Source organism: Lathyrus oleraceus, unplaced genomic scaffold (assembly GCF_024323335.1).
Source record: "Lathyrus oleraceus cultivar Zhongwan6 unplaced genomic scaffold, CAAS_Psat_ZW6_1.0 chrUn0273, whole genome shotgun sequence".
NCBI lineage: Eukaryota > Viridiplantae > Streptophyta > Magnoliopsida > Fabales > Fabaceae > Lathyrus > Lathyrus oleraceus.
The window spans coordinates 10,005-18,233 of record NW_026112664.1 but is presented as its reverse complement, the minus strand read 5'-3'; the positions used below and the strand labels follow the sequence as shown (position 1 = coordinate 18,233).

General features: G+C 38.7%; 1 pseudogene; it reads right to left on the bottom strand.

The window, feature by feature from the left end:
* Positions 1–6,089: 6,089 nt before the first annotated feature.
* On the bottom strand, positions 6,090–6,941 carry LOC127113348 (uncharacterized; annotated as a pseudogene).
* Positions 6,942–8,229: the final 1,288 nt, after the last annotated feature.

Sequence of the window (8,229 nt, the reverse complement as noted above, 5' to 3'; positions counted from 1 at the left end):
TTGCTGCAACAAAGAAAATCCACTGTTACATTGGTTTGGCATAAGTGAGGGTGAATTGGCTAATTGGCCATTTTAGCATAAAAGTGCATTTTCACTAATCACTCATATTTGGCTAAACTTGATTAACAAAATGGATTAAGCTGTGCTATATATTGCTAATCATAACAGAAAATCAGATTAACATTCATTCATCTCAGATCTAGATCCAAAATTGCACAATTCTCTCAACTTTTCATCTTTACTTTTTTGCAATTTCTTCACAAACCTAGCCAAGATCTTCATTGATTCATCACCTTCAAGCATTGTAGAAGCTTTTGCAAGCAAGGATTCATCCACATTCGAGCAAATCATGGACTGTTAAAGTGAGGTGCAATAATGGCAAGTTGAGATTTCATCAAGATCGTGCATAATCAACACACAAACCTTGTTCCATTCATCTTCCACATCATCATAGAAGTTCTGTTTTCATGTTACAAGGCCTAAAACGCGCGATTCACAACTGTCATCATCTTGAAGGTCAGATTTCGACCTTAATGATTCTTGAAATTGTTTGATGCTTCTTGTAGATCTTTCTTAGTAGATCATTCTGCACTTTGAACCACTAAATTTGGTTGAGAAACAAGGAAGTTATGATGATTTGAAGTTTTGTGCTCAAATATGTTTTGATTCGATTCTCTTAAATTAGGATGAATTAGGATTAATGGATGTGATATTGTGAATGTGCATTGAAAGACCTTTCCATTGATATAAGGTTTGTGTGATTTGGTGAACATTTGTTCTTGGACCTATGAACATATGATGAACATGAAGAACGTGTGAAAATTTTCCAGAAAGTGTTGCTAGATCCATATTTTCGCTACTGTTCATGCTGGGAGTGTTAGCGCGCACGTTTTTAAAATGGACCTCCCTTCGATCCTTCGCCCAAGCGTTTCCTCTTTTTTGCTTTGCCATTTATTTCAACCATATGCTACATATTTCACATGCTTTATTTCATTTTTTTATTTTTTCCCTTGCTTCCAAAATTCATAACTCATGAAATAATTGTCCAAATTGAATGAAATTTTTTGTGCCATGATCCTTGTAGTCTCTTCAATTTAATGGATATTTTTGCAAAAATTGTGCATGTGTGGATTTCTGTTTTGGCTAGGGTTTGTATGAACATATGTTTGCTTGCACATTGCTTGGTGTTTGGCTTGTAAAATGATGATGCTTAATTGGAAATTCTTGAAATTTTGTATGCATATTCTAGACACCTTAAGGAGCATTTTGATATGTGGTTTGTGATTTTTGAGTTTCTGGATTGTGAGATATGATCATTTGAATCTAGGTGTGACAATTTGTGTCACACCATTTCATGTCCAACTTAGGGATTTTCATTACCATGCCAAATGACCTTGAAATGAGCTGAATTTTTTCATGTTGACTCTCTTGGATGTTAGGTTCACATGTGAATTTTTGTGGAATTTTTGGATGTGTTTCCTATTTGATTGAGAATTTCCTTTCTGTTTGACCAAATGTGGACTTTTTGTGAGTCATGTTCTTAAATGTCTTGTGAAATTCTGGATATGTATTGGATGGACCTGAAATTTTGTGGAGTGATTATAGACACATTGAAGTTTGCCATGGTTTTGGTTTGGTGCATTTATCATGTTCCTACATTGTTTTATGCTTGCTTGAAGTTGATGCATGATATTGTGCCTTGTTTGGACTTGTTTGAGCATGCCTTAACTTGATGAATTTAATTGACTTGCTTCCCATTATCCAATTGGCCTGAAATTTGGTGTGATGATTGTGTATTGAATTCTGTTTAGCCATGAATTTTCTGGAGATTTATTGAATTGTTTTGGATTGAGTTTGAATTGATTCATTCTGTTTGGTCCAATGAGCTTCTAGATGACATGCTTTGCCCTAATTGCTTCATGAAATGATAATGGTTGATGATATGAACATGAGACCAATTGGACATGATTCTAATTTGATTGAACTTGATTTTTAATAGATTTCATGTTCTGTTTTGAACTTTTTCTTCCTCTTTGACCCTAGGCTTTGTCCTAGGGGTTTGCTTCTCATGTTTGAGTTGTGTTTCAGGACAAAAGGCAAATGGAATGGAGGAATTAACGCATTTGGTTTAAGTTGCTCATTTGGATGATGTTGATTAACATTAATTTTGTTTTGTAGGTGGTTTCTAATTCATTTGTGTTAAGCATTGGCTTATGCTTTGCTTAATGCATTGCTTGTGTACAGTTAACTGTTAACTTGTAATTGTCTGTTTAACTGTTTGAGTTGTGTACTGATCATGCTAGATTGATTTCAGGTACATTAGTTGCTTGAGTTCTTTTGAACTTGCTTGTGCTGTTGCTTGGTTGTATAAACCAATTGAGGTAGAATTTCTTTTCTCCATGTAGTCTGGAAGACCTGGCCTGTTACTTGGCCAGGCACCTGTCTGAAGTCCTCCTTAAGAGGCAATGCCTGTGATTGTTTATTTTTGTCCCCAAGCAGGAAAAGACCTTGATTAAGGCAATTGGCAGATACAAGAGATGTGCAATCCATCTCCTGCTATTCTGTTGAGTCGTCCCTCTGCTCACACAACTGGTGTTGATGCATTGTGGACATTAACCCAAGATCCTTGTACAGTTGTACAGTTGAGTCAGTGTCATAAGTGTAGAAGGGTTCCCACTTTCTGAACCCACACTTCATTGTCTGAAGCTCTCCCTGGCCAGGGATAAGAGCTGTGAGGCACACCCCTCACTTCCTATTTCATCTGTTTCACCCTAACTCTTAATGTTAAGGTTAAGAGCTAACATCACCCTGACACAGTTGTGTTGCTTTTGCAACTTAACCCTTGATTGAGCCCACCTTGTCTGTATATAGTGTGTGCTAACTGTGAATGTTTGCTTTGTTCTGATTATGCTTGCATGCTTGCTTTGCCTGGTTAGGATAGCTTGCTGTTGTGCAAGTAGATAGAAAACTCAACCTAGGACCATTGTGGAATACATGATAACTATTAGGCTCGAGTCAGTCTCCCTTTTAGTTTGTCATTTCCCAGTCTCTGGTTAGGAGAAAGTTTCTCCCCTGTTTAGGGGAACTACGTTGCCCTGATCCTCATACCAGATGAGGTACGTAGGCAGGAGGTCGCACGAGATCTCTCCGGGCACCCTTTTTGTTTTTCACCCTTTTTGTTTTCAAACCCTTTTCCTTTTTGTGTGTGAATGCTTGACAGTTGCTAGGCTCGAGTTCCCGACTCCTTAGTAGCTTGTTGCTTGTTTGTTCTTGTGTGTTTTAGGAGACGGATGTAAGCCCAGCCATTGGCAGTCTGTATCCTCTTGTTGTGTGCTTGGAGTCCGGTATAAGTCCATCAAGTGGCATCTGGTTTCCAGTGTGGGTTTGTTCGGGTTCGGAAGCTGATGTAAGTCCAGCGATTGGCATTCGGGTTCCATGTTTGCCTGTTTGTGTGTTTGTTTGATGTCTCAGTGTCTGTGCGTGTGTTTGTTTCGGTGTGCGTGAGCCGAACTACGGTAGCTCTGATTCTCGTTCCAGACGAGATACGTAAGCATAGGATGCGATGTCCTAGCGAGCCCTCTTCCCCTTCTTTCCACCTGTGTTGTTTTCAGTGTGTGTGTGTGATGTTTGTTTTAGCAACCTTAATCTATCTTTTGAGCGTGGATCCCGTAGAGTACTACGAATGCGTAGGGGTGCTAATACCTTCCCTTCGCATAACCGACTCCCGTACCCTTTCTCTTTGGTCGCGAGACCATGCTTTTCCAGGTTTACTCTGAGCGTTTCCTTTCCCTCTTTGGGATAAATAACGCACGGTGGCGGCTCTGTGTTGTTTTGTTTTAGCCCGCCGGTTGTTTTTCGCGGATGCGACAGTCGGTTCTCGGAGAACATTGTTACAAGACGTAAGCAAGTCGGATCTGATCACATAGTGACTCTACTCTAGTATATGAATAAGTCGGAAACGGTCTCTGGAAGGGTGTCAGGGGGCAACATGATGTTGGTGTAAGCCCTAGAGGCCAATACTTTTGGTACTTGTATCGAATTATTTATTAATAATAAAAGGCATTTTCTTTATTATGGTTGATTAATAAAGTCCCTGGAATAGATAGTCCGTTTAATGTATTAAGTGTGACTTAATCATGAGAGCACATTAAACATAAGGACACTATTCTTAAAGTATCCATAGTCGAGCTTTATTGTGAAATGGGATAACATTAAAGCATTGAGACTATTATGTTTGTAGACCGGTGATCACATCTCATGGATCATGGATAAAAAGTTATCAAGTCTTAAACATAGGTATGAATATTAAGAGTAATATTTATACCGGATTGACCCGCTATGAGAATACTATATAGAAAGTTATGCAAAGTGTCATAAGTTGTCTCATGGTGATAATGGTGTATACCACTCTATATTGACATCATTTTTATCACATATAACTATGCCAAATCCTCTGCTAAGTCTGCGAGGCCAGAAAATTCTTGCTTTAACTTCAGGAAATAAAAATGTTTTATCCCCTCCCATAGCTGATTGTGAAGGAAGTATTTTCAAGTTCGAGCCGCAAAACTCGTCTCCATCCAGCTCAACGGCTCTTTTGGCAGCATCAGGGGACAAATATGTTATCTTGCCCCACTTTTCTCTATCTGGAGGATCCTTCCCCATTCCTTGGAACTTGTACACAACACATATAGAACCTGAGGTATTCTTTTCAAAAAACATCAGGAGCTCCTTGTCATCAATTGCATTTATGTTTGAGTGATACACATCAACACTCAGGGAATGCTTCTCGAGTTCCAGATGCTTTATCTCAGCACCAGACCCAAACAAAGCCATAGGTGATGCAGAACCAGACCCGTGATACAAACATTTTTCCATACATTCTGTGCGTAACCTCTTTTTCTCGTATTCTAAAACATCACTCACCAACATAGTAGCTGTATTCATATCGTGTGAAGCGGCACATAACTGGATGAGATTCTCGTCAACTTTCACTTCAACAAAGATTCTTTCATCCAAACAAGCTTTCCTAATACGTGAAACATGACCAAGCAAATTACTGTTGGATTTCACACAAAATCTTTTGAGAAGAATAGTGCCAAAACCAGTCAATGTCTTAGTTTGCAACTTCCGTTCTTCCATCTTGGATACATCAAACGAGGGAGGGGGTTGAAGGTCATATAATGATTGAAACTCAACAGCACTAACACATACCAGATATTCATTAGACACTGAGAGAAGGTCACCGAAAACCACCCAACTAGGCTTCTGAGCAAACACGAGCAAGGAAGAAGATGGATGCAGTTGAACATGTTGTCCAGTTTGCGCAATTTCATAACCAAGTTGATTGCGTCCAGAAAACATGGCTACATTTTCAGAAAGTGAGGCTAGTATAACCTTTTTCATATTCTTATCATGAACAAAAGATGTATGAGGATCCCAACGCCAGTAACTTGGAACAACAAAGCCATGTTCACGCTCTAGAAAAGATTCTAACTCGAAAACTGTGTCTTGGCATCTCCTCATAGATTTAGCATTGATGCTATTTTCCCAACACCACTTATTCCTCCTCTCTTGAGGCAGAGCCTCCCATTCTTTGTACACAGAGAGAAGTTTAAAAAGGTCACCATCAGAATGGCAAAATTGCACTTTGAGACAATCAGATCTTTGCTTATCACCTCATCAATGTAGTTTCTTAGAGCCTTGAGATGAAAACCCCATATTGCAGAATTTATAAATTCTCATTTATCATAGACTCCATCCCACTATAGCACAAAAAACAATAAAAAAACATGAGTATTACATATCAAAACAGGGGAATAGAACACCATACTATAACATGTCTCATTTATTCTTCTCAATTCTTACTCTTTTTATCCCTATGTTTCTTAAATTACATTAAGATATCTCACTATACTGCTGCAAATCATCCTTTGTCCCGTTCATAAAGAGCATTAGAATTTATAAACCACCTTAAGCTCTTAATAAGAGTTTTCTATAAAACATCAAAATGATACAATTGTCACTCCTATGATTCTATGAACCTAACAATAACAACAAAACAAAACAAAAAAAGTTATAACCATGAAATAGAAACTATAAACTTAGAAATAATCAATTGATCTTTTTGTTCATATGCTTCACAAGCTGACCCATCTGAAACCTCCAATACACAAAATACACCATGCCAAATCCAATCATCACATAAAGCCAAACATTATCTCCCTCACTCTCCATTGGTGACATAATCTCCTCAATTCTAAAACCCTCCCTCTCTGAATTCCCCAAAAGACCCTCCAAAAATTACCCATACAACACATACATCTTATCCCTCCCTCTCGAAACAACCGAAGTAGGGTACCCTTCACTCTCAAGGTCAATTTTGTCATAAACCACACCCTCCCCCCATCCATTATTACTCTTCAGAAGCCACAACTTATTCGCTTGCGGTGAAACCACCAAAACGACACCGTCACTTCTAAAAACGACGCCATCAGGACGCGTGAGATCCTCGTTGAGAAGTACGTGCCTGGCTGTACCGTCGTCCGCATCAACCTTGAAAACCTTACCTGTATTGGATTGAACCACCAAGAGATAATCCCCGCTGCTGACGTAAGCAATACCGTTGAGCCCGATGTAACTATACGGTGTGTCGCGGTCCACCGGATGTTCGGTGAACCTCGGCGATTTTGAGAAGATTGAAGCTTCTCCTTTCACGTTGACTTTCCAGATGTAGTTGCCGATGGAGTTCGTGACGTAAGCGTTGCCGTTGTAATCAACAGCGACATTGTTTGCGAGGGCTTCTTCATCGGTGGGGAGAGGGGAGAGGAAGAGGCGGTTGCCGGATTTTAGGTCGTAGGCGGCGAGAGCGTTGAAAGGAGGAAGAGGTTTGATGGCGTGGATTACAGCGAGGACGCGGTTGTTGCGTGAATCGACTGTTATACCTACAACGGTGACGTTTTCGGGGAGAGAGGTATCAGAGATTAGGGTTTCGATTATGCCAGCGTCGGAGATTGATGAGATGGTGCGGTGACGGAGGGATCCGACGAGGAAGTGTTGTTTTGAAGGGTCTCACGCTAGGGATTCTGGATAGAGGTTTGGTGATTGGAAATTGGTGACGTGGGAGTTTTCGGCGAGGGCTTTGATTATCGGAGTTGAAGTTTGGAGGAAGAGGAGGAGGACGACGACGACGGTGGTGTATGAAGTAAGGGAGTGATTGGATGAGTGAATTGGCATGGTGAGGTTTTGAGAGCTGTGTTTTTGGGTTTGAAACTTTATTCCAAGTAGCGGCTGAAGTTAAGTGTATGGGTCTTCATCTCATGATGATCTATCTATAAAATTATACTATATTCTTTAATCGGAGAGGATTTTGAATCTTTAGAGTTTGAAAAAGAGAAATTAAAGGTCAGATTGTTTTGTTTTGTTTTGCTTTTAAAAAATGATTTTTATACTATTTACTTTTTAAAAAAATTGTAAATAAAAAAATTAATAAAAAATTACTTTTAATAATTATTCTAAAAATATTATTTTAGATATTTAATTATTTTATTTAAAAAAATTAGATATTAAATATTTTTAAATTATTTAATTTTGAAACTATTTTTCAAATAGTATTTTATAAAAATCATTTTTGAGATATAACTTTTTAATACATTGTATTTCGATTATATTTTGATTTTCAATAATTATGTTTATATTATTATACATCTTAGAATTCTCAAAGACCAAGCTTTTCTAGGTCGAGTATAAAAAGGCGAACAAGTCGGATTGCATAAATCGTTAGTAGGTCCGTGTAACACCTCAAAATTTGCCCTCCTCTCTTGGGACTAGCTTAACATATTGGATATCATCTTTAGGACATTAGTCATTGCATATTGCATATCATGTGGCAACATTGTGCAAGTTATCCTCCTAAGTCTTGGTCAGAAGATAGGAGGTTGATATTCAAGCTGAGGGTTTCATTGACTGGATCATTAATCATCTGAGGGTGTGTGATTCAAATTAGGGTTTCTTGATTTCTCAAGGGGATGAGCTTCCTCTTGGTTGAAATGGCACATCATCATCATCATGGTTTTGCCATCACCAAGAGATTGATCAGATGCCTTGAGATTAGGGTTTTGACCTCTGGTCAACCCTAATCAGTTGCATTGGGCCAATCAGGGCTTGTGAAGGAGATGAGGTTTTCAATGGATATGAGGATCATCATATCATTATATTGAGCTTATGGAAGCT